This window comes from Globicephala melas, chromosome X, assembly GCF_963455315.2.
Source record: "Globicephala melas chromosome X, mGloMel1.2, whole genome shotgun sequence".
Lineage (NCBI taxonomy): Eukaryota > Metazoa > Chordata > Mammalia > Artiodactyla > Delphinidae > Globicephala > Globicephala melas.
The window spans coordinates 121,960,818-121,979,853 of record NC_083335.1 but is presented as its reverse complement, the minus strand read 5'-3'; the positions used below and the strand labels follow the sequence as shown (position 1 = coordinate 121,979,853).

At 48.2% G+C, this 19,036-nt stretch overlaps 1 long non-coding RNA gene across 2 annotated transcripts in view; it reads left to right on the top strand.

The window, feature by feature from the left end:
• Window positions 1-19,036, top strand: part of LOC115842397 (uncharacterized) — a 490,939-nt gene that overhangs the window by 145,940 nt on the left and 325,963 nt on the right. For both annotated transcript variants that reach the window (XR_004035260.2, XR_009560676.1), the window contains exon 2: window positions 2,799-2,901. This is a non-coding gene — a long non-coding RNA (uncharacterized lncRNA). The remainder of the gene's footprint in view (window positions 1-2,798; window positions 2,902-19,036) is intronic.

The window sequence follows — 19,036 nt, the reverse complement described above, 5'->3', positions numbered from 1 at the left end:
GCTGGGACTCATAACCTCATATTTCATACTTTTTTCTTTCGGTGCTGGTCAAGCCCCCAAGTTCCTGGTGAGGCGGTGGACGGTAGGGATGCTAACAGCGAGTGCAGTAGATACAAGTAGGTCAGGGGAAGGAGAGAAGCTACCTACACTCTGGGGTCACATGGTATCCAACAGTATTTTTAAGGTCCGGCCAATTTCGCTTTCTTTCTAACCAGTACTGATGTGTCTGGGGTTTAAGGCTTCCCAAGTCCATCATTCTCTGCTAATTAGTCTGATATTACTCCTAACAATCTCTACTGTCCAGCCTGGCCACAGTCCAAGTGGGCATCTAAGCAGCAAGTGGCCCTTTCTCTAGGGGGTGGTCCTTCACAGCAGCGATGCAGACGAGAAGAACAGGTAGGGTGACATGGATATAAAACTACATCCTTCATCGCTCAGCCTTGCTGGGCTCATCTGTGTCTCGCTTCCAGCTGTGCTTTCCCTGCCACAACGTGCTCACACTGCAGACTGAGTGATCTGGGCGAACCCTCCAGCAGCCTCTCATTCCACCCCGTACACAAGGCAAACTCGTTCTCAAGACCCCAGGGCTCCGCGTGGCCCCCCCTACCCTGCCCACCTCTTGAGCCGGCTGCCTTTCTACCTCCCTGGCTCAGTAGCCTCCGACCTTACCATCCTTTCTTCTTTTCTGCTGACAAACACGACTGCCTTCCCCAGGCTCTGCTTCCACCTGGTGCCTCTCCTCATGAAGACAGTTTAGGTGTCCTCTCTCCAGGGAAGCCTTCCCTGACCGCTTGTCCAGAAGTGTTTCTCTATCTGCCAACTTAGCGTCATTCTTAGTCTCCTCACCCGTATGACTCATTCCATTTCTATGTTTCACACTCCCTCTCACACTAAACACAGGTGATGTAAATTATTTTGTTCATGTACCTGTTGGTTTGTTGGTTGCTCGCTCCTGCTATAGTGACTAGGCTTCCTAAGAGCAACTTTATCTGTCCTGCCCCCTCCCCAGCACTTAGAACACAGAGTTGGTGCTCACTGAGTATTTGTAGAATGAAGGTTTAATTCTTTGCCTATGAAGTAGGATAAGTAAACATTTGAGGCTACATATAAACTAGTTTTGTTTGTTTCTTTTTCTCTCATAAGCACAAGCTTTAGGAACAAAACCAGAGTGGCCAAAGTGTAGAAAACATTAGTCTGCTTCAAGATTTATAAATGTAACTTTTCCCAAGCTTTTGGCAATAACTACAGAAAATCTGCTTGAGTCCAATGATTAAAATGAAAGCAAACAACTGACCAGTAAGTATATAATAAGTTCAAGTATCAAAGAAAATTAGTCGTGAGAAGAAAGTCATTGATGACCATACTGTTCCGTTCTCGGCAAATAAGAAATAATGATGTTCCAAGTCTTACTCTCAGGTTATTATGCTATAAACATGAGAAAATTGTGTAAAAGAGTTTCAGGGAAAAATAATCGCCTACAGTTACATGAAGGATTGCGTAGCAGAGGACAAATAATTTTCCCTCCACCCTTCTGAGTTCTTTTCTGAGACCCCTGTAATAAAAGACAGCTTAATGAGAGAGAAACACACAGAAGTTCGTTTCCTGCCTGGCTCATGTCCACATGGGGGATACGCAGGGGCAAATGGGCAGCTCCCCCAGGCAGCTTTTGGGGAAGGCGAGGTGGGACATGAGCCTCTTTGGGGAGAGTCAGTGGGTTTTAGGAGAGATGATGGGGCGTTGGAAGGATGGATGGGAGGGGGGACTGTTTGTGATGAAGTGTGTCTGGGTGTGGTGTGGACCACACCTCAGTGTCTGCATCTCTCCTCTCTATGCTGCAGACGTACATAACTATGTCTCTAGACTCCTGTCCTGTGCTGGGAGTCAAGCCTGCCAGGTTGATGACACTCCCATGAGGGGACTGATGACACCTGGGTTCCTTTGGGAGGATCTGTCTTTAGGAGGTAAAGGGGGGTTTAGAGAAAGCTTCTCCCTGCATTTGCTACTTTCCACGTGCTTGTAGCCTAAAATCGTCAGTATACCAAAGTGGCGTATCTTGGGATGGTGCGTCCTGGACCCCTGCTGGCACGTTTGCGGGCAGCGCGTCCTGGACCCCTGCTGGTACGTTTGCGGGCAGCGCGTCCTGAACCCCTGCTGGTACGTTTGCGGGCAGCGCGTCCTGGACCCCTGCTGGTACGTTTGCGGGCAGCGCGTCCTGAACCCCTGCTGGTATGTTTGCGGGCAGCGCGTCCTGAACCCCTGCTGGTACGTTTGCGGGCAGCACGTCCTGGACCCCTGCTGGTACGTTTGCGGGCAGCACGTCCTGGACCCCTGCTGGTACGTTTGCGGGCAGCACGTCCTGGACCCCTGCTGGTACGTTTGCGGGCAGCACGTCCTGAACCCCTACACTCACATCTTGGGGTGGCACGTTCTGCTCCCCTTCGGTTGCATCATTTGGATTGGATTCAGCCCTAGTTCCACAGCATCTTAGAAAATAATAATATTCCACAGCACAAAAAGCAAAACCGAATATGACAGTAACAGATCACGAAACGGGGACATTGTCTGCAACCACGAGACATACTTTGTTTCTTCCACAGCTCTCTAACTAAACAGTTTGCCCCTCGATACATTTTGCTAGGTGATCTGTGCCAATGCTCACAGCTACCAGTATGAGACACGGAGGTGCTTCGGTTTATATCTAGACACCAGCCCAAGGTCGAAAGGCCACATGTTCATTTGAGGCCAGAGCAAGGAGTTGTACGTTCTCTTGTCATAATTCACGTTGCATTTTGTTTTAGGCTATTCAGGATTCTGACGACATGTTGGCGGATTCATGGGTAGTCGAGCGCCCACCACATCATTTCTGAGCTCTGTCTACTGAGAGGAAGTCATATAAACCAGGTAAGCTGTACAAAAATTAACCAGTGACATGGCGATGGACCATTGTCGTCATCTTCCAGTGTGAATCTGTGACAGAGAGAGAGAGATGGGATGGGATGGAAACAGAGAGTCTGTTGGAAGTGCAGGACACAGGACAGAGGAGGAAGTTGAGAAAAACATGGGTTTTAAAAGGAATATAACAGGTTTCCGCTGACTTAACGAGATGTAGGAGGTGGTGGTAGAATGTTTCCTAAGATGCTTAGGAACGAGTCCCAGCAGTAAGATGGATGTGAGTGAATGCAGGCTCCAGAAGAAAGCAGCAGTAAAGGTGCACAGGTGGGCAGGTGAGGGATGCCCAGCGTTTAGTGGATTGGATGCTCTAACCTGGTGTCCAGAAGCCTGCACACTCCTGTCCTGCTTGGAAGGCTATAAGGTGCAGGTGCTCGAAGTGGCAAAGAATGTTTGAAATATTTAAAATCAGAGCTAGGTCTTCTGACAGCAGGACTCCCCAGGAAGGTGGGTGCTGTTTCAGACAAAAGGAACCAGAGTCTGTACACAGTAACAGGAAGTATTCACCCAGACCGTGTCTTATTCTTTTCTTTCCTTTTGTTTCTTTCATTAGTTCTTCCCTTGTTTCTTTCTCTTTTCTTTCTTTCGAGCACCTGCTGGGAATTTCACTCAGAGAAGCCATACAGCTTCTTATAGTGTGTCTTGTACAGATGTACTATTCTCGACGTGGGAATCACCCTATTAATAAATAAATGCCTTGTATGTTTCTCCGCTGAATGTCTGTTTCTGCATCAAGTCTCTTAAAACTCCAAGACTGAGGCCCTGAGCACGTCTCTTCTACTGTCATGTCCCAGGGGCCAAGCGTTTTGTTGGGCACATTGTAGATGATTAATAAATAGTTATTGAAGAAGGCAGTGAAAAGTGAAACGGGCTTGAGTTGACTCAACTAGTCTCCTGTGCCATAAATGTTACAGGGTTTTAGAAAAGGAGGGGGCAGGGCAGTGCGTATTCATGGAGGTGGTTGGATCTGGTTGAGACCTTAAAGGAGGGATGAGATTTCTAGAGAAAGAATCTGGACATCCCCAGAGGACAGTGAACCAGGCATGTCCGGTTCCATGTGATGGGAGTGAAAGAGAAAGAGTCCCATTAACTTGAAAGAGAGACGTGTACGGTGGGTAAGAAAGCAGAGCTGTACGGACGCCTGGCCGTAGACCCGCGTCTGTTTATCATAGATGCTGCTGCCGTTTTGTCGCTACATAGAAAACATCTTCCTTACAAAGCTGCTGGGATTTTTTTCTTTGCTGGTAGGGGCAGGAAAAGGAAGGAGTGATGGAACCATACTGAGATGCAAGCATTTGACCTATTAATCATTTCTTGTTCCAAGTTAATAAATTGAGGGAAAACTAACTTAAAACTCAGGTTGGCAACATTTAGGAATGAAAGTGAACTTTTTTTGACAATCAAGTTACCTAATGATTACGGTTCCATGGGAAGACGTATCCGACCTACGAGCTGTGTGTAAGAGGGGAACACCATCCTGGGCGATAATGCAATGAAGGTGCAAGACGTGTCGATTTCTATGAAAATGAAAAACGTTAGAAAAGAAAATATGATTTGAAGAGGAAGGTTCAAATATCGAAATGGAAAATCCCTTGGAAACGCATCTCTGGGTAGGAAGGAAATTAGCTAATGCATTTTCTTACCCATATGTAAGGCATTTGCAGAATGGAGGAATCTTAAAAGCAAAATAAAACCACAGGTAACGCAGCATTGTTCGATTTACTAATTTAAGCAGGTGCCTATGGGGAAAAGGCTGTCTCTAAAATTAGGTAATAGTGACTGTAAGAGGAAAAACCCTTCTGAGTTATCACCAGTTGACTCAGATCAAACCAGAGGTAATGAATTACTCTCTGAAAAGACGTGCAAATTGGTGGAAGAAAGGATGCTCGTCGCCATGGCATGAGTCTCTGAGACGGGGTTTACATGTCGTAGCTGGTGGCAATCATGTAAAATATAATGTCGTGCATTCTATGTTGCATGATTGCCACCAACAATGACATTTAAGAGACCTGGGGCCCTGGTGAGTGTCTGCGGAAGACTCGGTGAAACCATCGCCCTGGGTTACAGTTGTGCCTCTGAGTCTTGCCTTCAGTTCTTTCCCTGACTCTGTGTCTGTGCATCTCGCCCATCCTCGCATCTCTGTGTGGTGTGGGCTCACAAAGATGTTCTCTGATACTCTTGGTATTGTCAGACACGAGAGGCATGTGCACCCAGGTGACACACTCAGCTCGTTTTCACTCTGCGCTTTGCAGACATGAAGCACTGACCTGACATACACGTTGTTCCCAGAAGTCAGGGTAACTGGGACAGCGTGGGGACAGAAAATGCATCGAGTAGGACTTTGACAGCCCACCGGGAGGCAAGTCTGTATTATTGTCGATGAGGAAATAACGGCCTGCAGTCAGACTCCAACTAAAGATGGAGCAGGCGGAATTTGTAGGACAACTAAAGAGCACAGGTGCTTCCTTCCCCTGTGGGTCAGACAGCTAATGGTACTGGTGGTGTGGAAGTGGTCCCCTTTCCTTAGAAGCTCCATCGTCTCAGGTCCAGTACATGGTTTTCCTGAGTGGCCCAGGAACAGAATCTAATTCCAGGATGTCAGCCCTGCCTTTGGGAACCGATGTCTGTCTGTAAAATCCAATACTTGCAGCCTTGGGCAGAAGCAGCATAATACACACATGGCATATGCACCCCTCGCCTGAAGATAAGAAGTATATAGAAAGCCGTGATTGGAAGGGCCCTCAGTACACAGGATCTAGTTGCTCGAAGGTGATTATGTGAATGCATTTGCAGAGCCTCTGCCCGAGGGCACCTGAATTGCCTAAAAGTAGACACACTCCACTCCTGAATCCTAAAGAAAACTGCAGTGATCTCTAATGTTCCATAAATAAGAATCCCATTCATGACTTAAGTGTTCACTAATGGAAACTATCACCACCCACCTCCATCGCCAAATGCCTGCCTGGCGGCTCGGAAGCCTGCACTAATTCCCGGGCTTGGGGAACCCAGAACTCACTGAATCCCTCTTCTCCCGACCTGCTGAGTGTGGGGATGGGCTAGTGATCTATCTGGGGCCCGGGTCGGCTCTCTTTGGAAGAGATGCACATATGCTTTTGAAATGCCCACGGTCGCGAGATCCCTCACAAAGCCACCAGAGTCGAGAGTCAAAGCCAAACAGCGAGGGTCATTTATTGCAGGTTCGAACCTGGGCCCCTGTGCCCTTGTTTCCAAAGGCACTCAGGGAGCCCCCAAAGAGGCCGTTTTAACTCTTTTATACATCGGTACAAACAAGTTCGGGACTTTCCAGTGGTGGGCAGAACAGATTGGCTATCTTATTTAGGGAACATTAATCCTGTATTTTGATTGGTTTAAAACTTATGGGGTAACCAGCAAGCATAGTTACAGAAGCGAGAACGGCTGATTGTGCAAACCAGAGTTTTGTGCAAAACAGGAAATTCAAAACGGGTGCAAACCGGTATTGAGGTCTATTATGGCCCCAGTAGGTAGTTATTTTATTTTTAATTTTTATGTGCTCCTCACTTTATAGCAGGCGAGACATCATGAGAGGTCATCTAATTCGGATAAGGTGAGCTCACGTTTCCTGGTGAGCCAACCGGCTCTCGTATTTTGAAAACACTGGAGAACCTCATTCCACAAAACGTTACTAAACTCAGGTCCGGCCGCTTGCTGCTGCTCCAAAGCCCGTACTCGAGAGACAAGTGTTGGCGGGCAAGGAAAGTCGGCTTCACTCTGGAGACCGGCAGCGTGGGGAGAAGGCAGACTCATGTCCAAAAGCCAACTCCCCCCTGCCGATCAGTGGGCAAGAGCTTTTAAAGGGGAGTTTCAGGGGTGCTCAGGGGGAGGCAGGGAGCCCCATGCAGAAGTGGTACAGTCAGCTCTCACCATCATCTTGAAATTGGTCCTGCGGTGGTCTGACCAGTGTCATCTTGATTGTTTTACGTACAGTTAGTCTTCAGCTCCAGGATCAGTTTGTTCCCATTTCCTTGACACCAGTTCTCAGAGTTGTGGCAGCCTCTGTCATGGCTACAGTCTGGTCATCATGTAGCTAACTTCTCCCACCTGGCGGGGGTTTCAGTATCTACAAAACAGCTCACAGGACGTGGCTCAGAATATGATCTACAGCCCTTGAGGAGGAACTAAGGGCCTTTGACTTTGTCTAATGACTAAACTATTATTATTTTGTCCTCTTTGACTGTTTCCCTTTGCTTCTGCATTTTCTCGCTTCTCTGATTAAATTTATTGTTCGATGAAAGTTTTTCTGTAGACAAGAGGCAGGTGGACGACATGGGGGGGTGGGAGTCTGTCTCGGGAAGGCCCCATAGGGTCCTGCTCAGTTACAATAATACCGAGAACATTTATTAATTATGGTTCTTTCCAGTGACACTTTTCAAGATGACCAGGCTGCTGTTCATGGGCTCCTAGACCAGCTCTTGTGTTTTAGAAGACGGGACACCAGGGAAAGGCCAGTCCTAGGCCAGAGACCATTACCACATACGCTCAGAAATCTACCATGTGTTTAAAAGTGTGCCTGGTGCCCAGGGATGCAGTTGCAGTATTCCAGGCAGGGTTGCACAGAGGAAAAGGGGGAAGGGGTCGGGCACCGGAAAGGCATGGACCTGGCAACAGCTAATACACCTGTGTTCCCAGGACTTACTTGCACATTTGTAACACTCTGTAGAGCCCAAGTTTTCTCTTAGGTGGTGCAGACCTGGTGTGGTTATGGGCTCCACAAAGCTTGTACGGCACATAAGAACAAATAAGCCACTTGCAGAAAGGACTTTTCCTGGGACTTCCCTGGCCGTCCAGTGGTTAGGACTCCGTGCTTCCACTGCAGGGGGCACAGGTTTGATCCCTAGTCGGGGAACTAAGATCCCACATGCTGCTTAGTGGTTTGCCAGGTCCAGGTACTTTTATTTCAGGTAGGGCTCAGCCTGTCCTGGTATCCATCTGTAACCACCCTAGAATAGACTCTGACATGGTAACGTTTGGGGCCAGGTGATTCTTTGCTGCAGACATGCTGTCCTTTGCACTGTAAGAGGTTTAGCAGCAGCCCTGGCCTCTGCACTAGGTACCAGTAGCAATCCCCCAAACCTCCAGCCATGTTGAAAACCCCAAATACCCCCATACTTACTAAATACCCCCCACTTAAGAACCAGTTCCCTAGAGGAATTAACTCCCCTGGGACTTTATAATGGAGGCAAAGGAGATAGAGAGGATTATGAAACTCACACCCTAGAGAAAGACATCTGGACAGTTGAAGACATGTAGTTTCTATTCCTGCAACAAATACAGAGGCCTTCTCAGGAATCGGGCAGGCAGCTCAGTCACCTAACTTTTAACCTCGAGAAGGCTCGGAACGGCAGGAACCTTCCCTTCTTTGCTCATGTGTCAATACCTTCCTCTGTCCAAATTGGAAACAAGAGCGTGTGGGGAATGTTGCATTCGGGGTCACCCCAGGAAACCACCACGCGGCACCAGGTCGCGTCAGGATGAGCATAAAACAGGGCCCTGCGATCAGCCTCTTGGGTAGAGATGCGTGTCTCAAAGCCAGATGGGTATCATCTGGACCTGTTGCCATGCGGGCCCGTGAAAGTTCGATGAATCGGTGCTCCTTCCCCAGTAGGTCCTGTGATAATGCTTCCTTCCCTGCTCGTGGGATTTGTGTGTTTGAAGCTTGATGAATGGATATTTCCTCCCAATGGATCATGTTTCACGTGTTCCCTCTCTCCTGCTTGGCTTTTCCTTGTTGCTGTAGTTCTTGGTGCCGTGCGTGTGTGTGTGTGTGCGCGCGCACCCACACATTTAGCCATCTAGCCCATCCTTCTAAGATGAGACACTTGGCTGGATTCATTTGTCATCATTAATCAAGTGAGTCCCAGAACGTACCGCCGAATATTAGGGTGGCGAGTTTTCTTTCCCTTAATGTCAGGGCGGCACTGTGATGACGCCTTCCTTGCCTTGGGTGGGGAAGCGAATGTCATCCACGTGGCGCCCAGACTGGTCCAGGGGCAGCTGAAATGCTTGGGATCTGAGCCGATGTGCTGGTGGGCAGTGTGAGAATGGGGACGCGAGTGAGCCGCAGTGGAGGGTGCTGGAGGCCACCTGCCCGGCAGACGCCGGGGGCTGCAAGATGTGATGCACACCTGTGCCCCCCACTCCCCGCCATCCCTGTGTGTAGGACCCCAGTAGCCCTTCCTAGCTCCTGGCGCCTCCTGCATGCACCCCGTTCTCAGCAGCGCACTCCCTGCCCGGGGGCCCCTTGAGTCTTTTCCAGGCCGACCCCTAGGGCAGGGCGGGGCGGAACGTCCTGAGAGCCCTGTGCCTCCGCCGGAGTCCGCCTGGGCCTTTGCTCTCGAGCACAGTGAGCCTCTGCTTTTCTGCCCGCGAAGAGCACAGGTCGCCCTGTGTAGCGTGCTCGCAATGGCCGACATTCCCAACATTCACAAGGAGGGTGGATAATCAATTCCCGAGTCCCACAGAGAGGCCGCTGCAGAGCATGGGAAGGGGGCTGGTCCTAAATGAGCCTGTTGTTGGGCGGCCGCGCTCCCCCGGCCCTGCTCTGTCCCTTCTCAGCGCTGTGCCTAAAAATAGCGAGTAATGAGCGGCGGCCACGAAGCACGCTCTACGGGCGCCTAGTGTGTCTGCATCCTGCCGGAGCCGGCATGCCGCGCTCTGGTTCCAGTGGGTTTTCCAGTTTGGCATTCCAAGACCTAATTCATTTTCTGCCTGGCGCTCTTACACCCTCCATCAGCGCTGGCGACCCCCGCCGTCTGCGTAACAGATGCGGCTTTCTCAGGCTGCAGCCGGTACCAAGTAACTAACGTGAGATCAAGGCTGTAGCCGGCACGCTCTCCCCACTTTTAAACAAACGCCACCGTTTTCATCTAATCCTGCCTTTGTCAGGTCTGTTGGAAATTGGCTTCATTTTCTTTTTCAGTCCTCTCCCCCCACCCCTCTGAGTTTAAAACCAAGCGGGGACTCCGCCGCCGCCTCGGAAGCCTCCCGAGCCGAGGGCTGCTCGCTCTGGGAGGGCTGCCTCCAGCAGGACGGATGCAAATGAGTCTGTGCTCCCGGCTCCTGACACTTAGGCGAGCAGACGCTTCCGAGGGTCTGAATCAAACATCACGTCCCTCCGGGCGAGCCCTGAGTCCCCCGGAGACGCACAGGGGGACGCGGACAGGGTTCGCCTACTGAAATCAAGGCAGCGGGCTGAGCCTTGAGTCCTGGACCAAGGTCCCAGGTAGATCTGCATCCCTTTCTCCTGGTGGCTGACCTTCATCCTAGTCGCGAGGCAGGCGTTCTGTGGCCGATAAAAGGCGTTTTCAGCCTTACCTTTCAAGGCTGCCCACTTAGCAAGTCGCAGCTTCCACACTTTGGGAAGAGCCAGAATTTCAGCGAGAAAAGGGAGCGAAACGACAGATGAGCCCCCTGCTCGATAAGCAGCTCTGTTTCTCGCAGCCCCCTGCCTTTTCGTTTTGGCTCATTGCAGCACCCTGAAAGCTTCTCTTCTGTGCTTCAGAATAGTCTTTTCAAAACGCCTCTTTACTGGGAGAAGTGTTATTCGTGGCATGGGGGATGGGTATCTTCCGGAGCTGTAGTCCGTTATTGCTTACTGCCCCTCTCCGGGTCTAGAAATGTTCCTCGTTTAGAAGGAAAGCCGAGGCTTTTTACAGCCGCGGGTGAAAATGGACACTGTTACCTATTTTCGCTTTGGTCTGAGAGTTTCCATTAAGTAGGGAACCTGCTCTGAAGGTTTAGAAAGGAAACTGCAGTATCAAGTATGTTACCCAGCACATCACTGTATCTTTGTGCTGTTTTCTTTGTGTGTTTCTCCGCTACCTCTTCCCCCAAAGGAAACGTCCATCAAGATGCATACAGTGGAAACAGTGTGTCAAGGGCATAGACAGGAGCGGACACCAAACACACGAAGGTTTAACCAAGAACATCAGCTTTTCCTCTTAACGCCCTAGGTCAGGGGGCAAAAAGAGGGAGGGGAAGAAATTATTCATATTTTTGTTATCAGAGAAGTTTGCAGCAGAACTGTGAGTTACTTCTCATACCTGGGATATTTTTTAATGTTCATTGTGCCAAGAGCTTGATTTGGGCTTTTGATTTCACAAAGTGGGAAGGGTATTTACACTTAAGATATTTCTACATTTTATGTCACACCGTCAAGAAAAGAAGAGCTTTCCACATTGACTCAACTCTGCAGAGTTCACATATCCTGACAGTAGGCTCCCCAGGTTTGTAGGGCTTATTACTTGGCTGTTTTTTTACCCATCCTTTTTCTTATTTGTGCCTGTTGATCATATAAACCAATGAGAGAGTAAAATTGTATAAAAATGAGAATACAGGCAACATACACACTTTCGGGGGGACTCCAAACCAAATACGGTCATAGAAAAATGAGGCATGTCCTTATCCGTGGCCTTTTTTTTTCTTTTTTTGAGAAATGGAAAATAAAGCCAGAAATGCGCTAATTACAAAATCTAACTGAGGTGAACTGACACCCAGCTATTTAAGGAGTGTGTTCAAATAGGCACGTGTAAAGAGCCGGCCACTTACGAATTCAGAGCAAATAAAACCACATAGGTCAGGCTTATGAAAGTGTCAGCTCAAAGCAAATGAGGATATTTCCATTGGGGCACCTCTGGGAGGGAACTGTTCAAAGCAGTGAATGTACTTATAAAAACACCTCACACGTTGCGCTGTGCTCTGCGCTTACAAAGTGCTTTCCCCACACGGAGCACCTCTCCTCTGCTGATTCTGAGCAGCTCCCGGGAAGGAGACAGAGTGTGTTTCCCCGCTTCCAATGTGGATAAAGAAATAAGAGGAGAATTTAAATGCCTGGCTCAAGCATCATACATACCGAAGAAACAGAGGGAGACTGGAACAGTCTTAGAGAATAAACGTGGCTCTGTATTTATTTCCCCCCTGGTTTGGTAGGACAATCAAGCCAATATTTCCTATATACTCAACGTAACCAGTAATTCATTTCTTCTTCCTCATTTCATGACGTGTAGGATTTCCATCCACAGGAAGAGCTCATACCCGAAGAAGTACTCAGCTCAGGGTAAGGAGGAAAATGTGCAAACTCTACGATCTGCTCATTATAATTCTAAATGGAACCAAAGGAAATATACAGAGAGGTCGGCAAAGAGTTATTGTCAAGAATATTCACTGAGCGCGATTTATATTGGGGAAAAACTGGGAAAGGCCAAAAGGCCCCCCAGAAGGAATGGTTAAGTGAATCATAGGCTTGTTTTGTGTTAGGATATCATAGATAAAAGTGGGAAGTTATATTTTCACATAATGATCCATGATGTGGGAAAATGGACAAGATGTAGAGTTAGGTGAAAATATTGCAAGTTATGAAATTGTATGTAGGGCATCAGTTGTGAAACCATAGAGTTGCCTTGGGGACTTTCATGAAGCGGGGGCTGACTCTGCCTGCGTGCAGAGCTCCTGATTCAGTAGGTCTGCGGTGGGAACCCAGAATGTGCACTTCTGCCAAGTTCCAAGCTGATGCTCTTGCCACTGGTCCAGGGACTCCACTGAATTAAACAATTATGTGTTTAGAGGGCTGACAAGGACATCTTTGCTTATGGGGCAGAGCTTGTCAACACTGGCTGGCGTTCGGACTCCATGGGGAACTTTTAAAAAATGTCAGTGTCCGGTGGGCGCACGAAGTGGTCCAGCCACTGTCAAAAACAGTTGGGCGTTTCCTCGATGAAAAATGGAATTAGCGCACGACCCTACAGTTCCTCCCCTAGTCACGTATCCAGAAGAACTGAAAACAGGTGCTCAAACAGATGTACACAAACAGGGCAACTCAGAGTCAGCAAAGGTGAAAACAGCCCGATGTCTATCAACAGTTTAAGAGATCAGGAAAATGTGGTCTGTGTGTCCCGTGGAACAGTACTCACTGTAAAGGGGTGACACAGGCTACAGCGTGGACAAACCGTGAGAATATTAGGCTAAGGGAAAGAAGCTAGACACAGAAGACCATATTGTGTATCATTCTCCTTACAGGAAATGTTCAGAATAGGCAAGTCCTTCGAGACAGAAAGCGGATGCTAGCGGCTGAGGGCAGGGGGAATGGAGAGGGACTGCTTAATCTTACAGGATTTCTCTGGGGTGATGAGAATGTTCAGAAACGTCTTAGTGGTGGTGGCTGTACTACCTTGTGAATGTACTGGAAGCTACTGGATAGTACGTTCGAACGTGGTTAATTGTATGTTATGTGAATTTTATCTCACTTTTAAAAGAATGTCCAGGCAGCAGCGTAGAGCTTCTGATTTCACAGTTCTGGGATGAGCCTTCTTTGAAAGCTTCCCGGTTGATGCCAAGGCGCAGCTGGGATTGACTGAAAACCACTGGCCGGGTGGGGATTCCAACAGCAGTAACTCAGGTAGCCTTGAAGGGGATGAGTGGAGCTTCAGAAGATGAAGGGGCAGCTTCCGCAGGTGGACTCTGTCCCTTTGCTACCCAATGTCTGTATCCCAGCAGTATCCCCCCGCCTGGGAGCTTGTCAGAAATGTAGACCCGGCGGCGCCTCCCCAGACCTCCTGAGTCACGGTCTGACTTTTGGCAAGATCCGCCTGGTTTACTACCCGCTGACGCTCCAGGAGCACGGGAGCGATTGCACGGCCTCTCCGATGGCGCGTTTCATGCGAAGAGTTACGATTCCTTCTCCCGAGACACAGGGTTTCTATCGTCCTAGGGGTTTTAGAAACGCTGCTTGTAAGAAAGTGGGTGAAATTCATATCCTCGGGTATCTCTGAGTCTTCGAGAACCTCCCGCATCTGACTACTCTCCGTGAGCGTTGCACGGTTTGATGTGTATTCCTGTCCCAAACTATTTGGAAAGTGGGACTCCTTTCAAAGGACCACTTTCCGATGCTGACGGATGCTCGTCCTTTTCTATAAGGATAATGGCAGAATTGCTGCTTCAGGACAATTTTGAATCTTTTGGACCTGCTCCATCCAGTAGAACTTCAGAAACCACCTTGAATGTTGTAGAACCACCTTGAATGTTGTAGAACCTGCTCTATCCAGTAGAACTTCAGAAACCACCTTGAATGTTGTAGAACTCCCACCTTGAATGTTGTAGTGACCCTATCTTTCAGTATCCAAAGACACTGAGCGAGAAGCGGTAGATAGAAAAGACCACAGACTTCACCGAAATGTGCCGCTTTAAGACAAGAGGGGATGTGGAAGTTGGGGGGGGGGCAGGATTCCTCTACAACGTGGCTTTTCTCATCCTAAGCCAGGAAGACTCCTGTGAAATTTCAGCCCACAGTCAGGCTAAACCGGAAAGGTGAGATTGTCTAGACACACTGGGCATGTGCCTGCAAAATTCTCCGCCTTCCACTCATCACCAGCACCATGGACTTGTCTATCAAATATCCCCAGGTTACAATTGGCCCAACTAATGCCTAAGAAAAAGTTTAATATGTGTCTTTCAAATCCATGCTGAGATGACTCAATTTCTACAAGATAATAAATCTACCCAGACAGGAAAGAAAGCTCATGAACTTGTGGACAAAAACGTCAACAGCCCCCTTTGTCCTATCGACAGACCATTTTCCTCTCTGTAGTTCTCTGAATATCTGATAAATCATACTCAAATTTGTTTTTCTGGCAATGGCTGGAAAGAGCAATGCACTTTTTAACCTGATGCAATGCATTCAAGAAGGTGTGTGGATGCGGACCTCAGAGGGCAAAGATGAGATTGGTTCCAATATTGAAGTGATGGAAAATGATTTTCCTGTGCTGCGTGTCAATCTTTTAATATTAGTTCATAGATGGAATGATGACTCTATCTGTAGCCCTTTAAACCCAAGCTGCCCCTTAGCTTTCACTTCTGCTCAAGATTTCATGAATCGATGACAATAACCATTGTAGAAAAATGAGGACAGTTTTTTTTCCATTTTAATATAGTCAAAAGAATATCCTGGGCTTCCCTGGTGGCGCAGTGGTTGAGAGTCCGCCTGCCGATGCAGGGGACACGGGTTCGTGCCCCGGTCCGGGAAGATCCCACATGCCGCGGAGCGGCTGGGCCCGTGAGCCATGGCCGCTGCGCCTGCGCGTCCGGAGCCTGTGCTCCGCAACGGGAGAGGCCACAACAGTGAGAGCCCCCGCGTACCGCAAAAAAAAAGAAGAAGAAGAATATCCAGCCCAGGCCCACATTTCTGAGCTCAGTTAGTTTCCAGAGATTTAACGGTTCCATAAAACAAGTGATTCGCAAACAGTTTGAAGCAACGAGTGAGCAGAAGCAAATAAAATGAGGTGAAATGATGCTCATTGCTACTAGGCTGCAGGCATTGAGGAAAATGTCTTTTAAAAAAAGGCTTTCTAGTGAGAAAATTAACATCTGCGTATTTATTTATTTCCTGGATAGAGGACATATGTGAAAGCATCTTCTGTTCAACATGCCTTTGGTTCTGTGTTCCTAGGAACATGCACAATTTCTCTGTTGAGCTTTCGCAGGGAGCTGCAAACTCTAACCTATGGGCCAAATGCAGACCCCATCTGATTTTGAAAACTTCTTTTGGAACACGGCCATGCTCGTTCATTTCCATACTGTCTACGGCTGCTTTCACGCGGCAGAGCAGTTGTGCAGTTCTGGCCCTTAACAGAACACTTCTGCATATGAAGTTATTTCTGCATGCACCTCATGATAGGGAGAGTTAAAGTATCAACACTTAAAAGGAAAAAACAAAAACCTATATCCACCTGTGATGGCTAAACATTATTTCTGGATGTGTCTGTGAAGGTACATCCAGATGGGACCAGCATTCAATCGGTACACGGGACAAAGCAGGTGGTCCTCCTCAGGGTGGGTGGGCATCAACCTATCTGCCGCAGACCTGAAAAGAACAAAAAATGGAGGATTGTTGAATTCCCTCTCAGTCTCTCTGGCTGACTGCTGAGCTGGGACACTGGTGTCCTGTCCTTGGGCGGAGATGGACACCATTGCTACCCTGGTTCTCAGGCCTCCACACTCAGACTGAGGCCCTTCCTGGGCCTCTGGCTTGCAGAGGGCAGGTTTTGGCACTTGTCAACCTCCATAACTGTGTCAGTCAATTCCTTATGTAAATGATCTTCAGATAAATAGATAGAAAGATAGATCTACATATAGATACATATCTCCCATCGGTTTTGTTTCTTTCTGTGGAGCACCCTGGCTAATACAAACAGGAATCCATGAAGTCTTCTTAACTCTTGTTGCCCAGTTCTACAAACTTTCATTGAGGACCAACTCTGTGGATGGTGGGGTGAAGATTAGAAAGACAAAGGAAACAACTCTTGCCCTTAAGATGGTCTAATGGCTGAGATGCAAAAGACTATGAACTTAAGTGGAGGGTCAGACATGCCTTGAGAGAGATATTCACAAAGTGTCTCCTTTGGATGATGGATCAAAAAGGTATAAAACCCATAACAGAATAGGGTTGCACAAGGTTTCATCAAGAAGATGTATTTCTGGTAGTCTTCAGAAATGCAATGTGTGAAAAGGAAAGGGCATTCCAGGGTGCAGGACTGAAGGTGGCCAGTGCAGGTGGTGTCGAAGTATCCCAGACAAATGGGTTTCTGGAGCAGAGCACAAGTGTACCACTTCTGAGTGGCATGTTTCCAAGGGGGACCTCCTCAGGTGTCCTCTGTGACGGTTCAGTGCCCCAAGGCTCTGAGCCTGGGATACACAGAAGAGAGGAGTGGGAAATAAGGCAGATGGGACAGAGCTGGGATGGGGGCAGGTGCGACTTCCTGGGTGGAACAATTTCGGACGGCAAAGGAACAAATTTTGGACGGAACAAAGGAACAATTTCGGACGTCGAAGGAACAAATTTCGGACGGAACAAAGGAACAATTTCGGACGGCAAAGCAACAAACTATGTAGAGTGATTTAACTCTTGCATGTGTTAGTGGGCTGGATTGGAAGAGGCAAAGCCTTACTACTCTGTGGGGGAAATCTTCCATCCCTTGATTGTTTTTGTCATCAGACAATGGGGTGTCACCATCTTTTTCTCATCATGTGACACCTAATGGGAGAAATTTGCTTTCAGGTATAGGTCTTCTGTTCATACCCACCAAGCAGCCTGACACTGCGTATCGTTTGACCAGGTTCTGAATGATTTAGGAGTTGACGTTCTGTTCTTGATGCAGATGGACACAGCAGGCATCAGCGGTGGCATGAAATATCGCTGGGGGGATGCAGCCCCACCTAAAAGTTGGCAACCTGTCCATCTTCTTCTTTCTTCTTTGCCTATCATAGGACAAAGGCGTTTCTTATAGACTTAAGTTAACTTATGTGGTGGACCGTGCCAGCGTGTGATACGTGTCGACCCCAATAGGTACCGAGAGGTAAGACGTGGGTCCATCACGAAGTCCTGAAAACAAACGTGGCGCACCTGCCTCCATCCTTACCTACCTGTGTGGTCTTGGCAAGTCACCTCACCACTCTGGGCCTCTGGTTTCTAAACTCCAAAACAAGGGGGCAGCAAACTTTTTCTATAATAGGCCAGATGGTAAATGTGTTTGGCTTTTCGGGCCATACAGTCTCTGCATCAACTCAGCTCTGCCTTTGTGGAGACCACAGGTCAGTGAATAGGTGTGGCCAGATTTGGACTAGATCTGTGGACTAGATCTCTCCCAGCCCTTATTAACATCTTGTGATGGCAAATGAACTTATCTACAAAACAGGAACAGACTCACAGACATAGAGAACAGACTTGTTGCCAAGGGGGAGGGGTGGGGGAGGGGTGTACTGGGAGTTTGGGATGAGCAGATGCAAACTGTTACATATAGAATGGAAACCCAACAAGGTCCTACTGTAGAGCACAGGGAACTATATTCAATATCCTGTGATAAACCATAATGGAAAGGAATATAAGAAAAGAATGTGTATATATGTATAACTGAATCACTTTGCTGAACAGCAGAAATTAACACAACATTGTTAATCAACTATACTTCAATATAATTTACAAAATGAATGAATATCTTGTGATGGGAAGGCAAGGAGAAATTCAGAATTTTCTTGAGCTTTTCATTTCTCATGGGAGAGAGCTCCCTTTGGTCAAGGTAAAAATTTGGCATGGGGGAAACATACAAAATTAAAAGAGAACCCATACAATGGGAAGGAATCGGATTCAGTCGCCCCATTCACCTGTGCTTTAAGCTTGTCATTCCCAAGGCAGACTTTGGAAGGGCTTTGGAGATCATTTGCAGAACAGGCTGTGCTTCCAGCATGTCTTCCTTTTGGATCGCCTGGGCTCCATGGGGGCACATGGATCCCAGCAAGTGACTGGAGACTGTTGCTTTCCATCGTTGTTTTCTTGCCACCAGAATTGCTATTTATTTAAGAAGGACTGAGAACCCAGCTGCCGGGCTTCCCTGGAATCCTGGCCGACAGACTCAACGAGCCTGTGATTTTTCTATAAAGCAGCTCTCTGAGCAGCGAGAAGATGCTGCAGTGATTACACACCTCTGCAGTTCCCTCAAATACGGGAAAACGTAGACAGTGCAAAAGACAGACTCAAAACACAAGCTATCAGATGAAGCCTTCCTGACAGCATAAACAAGAAGCAAGCAAGAAAGGGGGAAGAAAATCATCCTGGTTTTTGTTTGTCTGTTTGAATCACGGAATTGAAATGGAGGCCCCTGACACCCTGCCTTGTTGCCGTGGGTGTCTCAGTGATGAACAGTCACGGGCTCCCTCCCGCCCACCCCCGTGGATTCATGAGGGGCCAGACAGGAATTGCAGAACCGCCACGTGGTGTGACCTTACCTGTTAAGCTTGTCCTGCCTTCCCTGCCGAAGGTGAGGAGGGCCGTCAGCACGCGGCCGACTGTTTCTCCCACACCTTAATGAGAAAAATTGACCTGCTTACTCTCCAGCTGTCTCCTGTGTGTCTAATCCTAGTAATTTCTGCAAAACTGCCCCCTCCTTACATGCTGAAATCAAGCAGAAGCCCTCAAGGATGGCGTATCTTGGGCAGACGACACGGAATCGGGTTGGAGGAGTGACAGGCTTGTTGGGAAGACCAGTGAGCTTCCACGCACCGG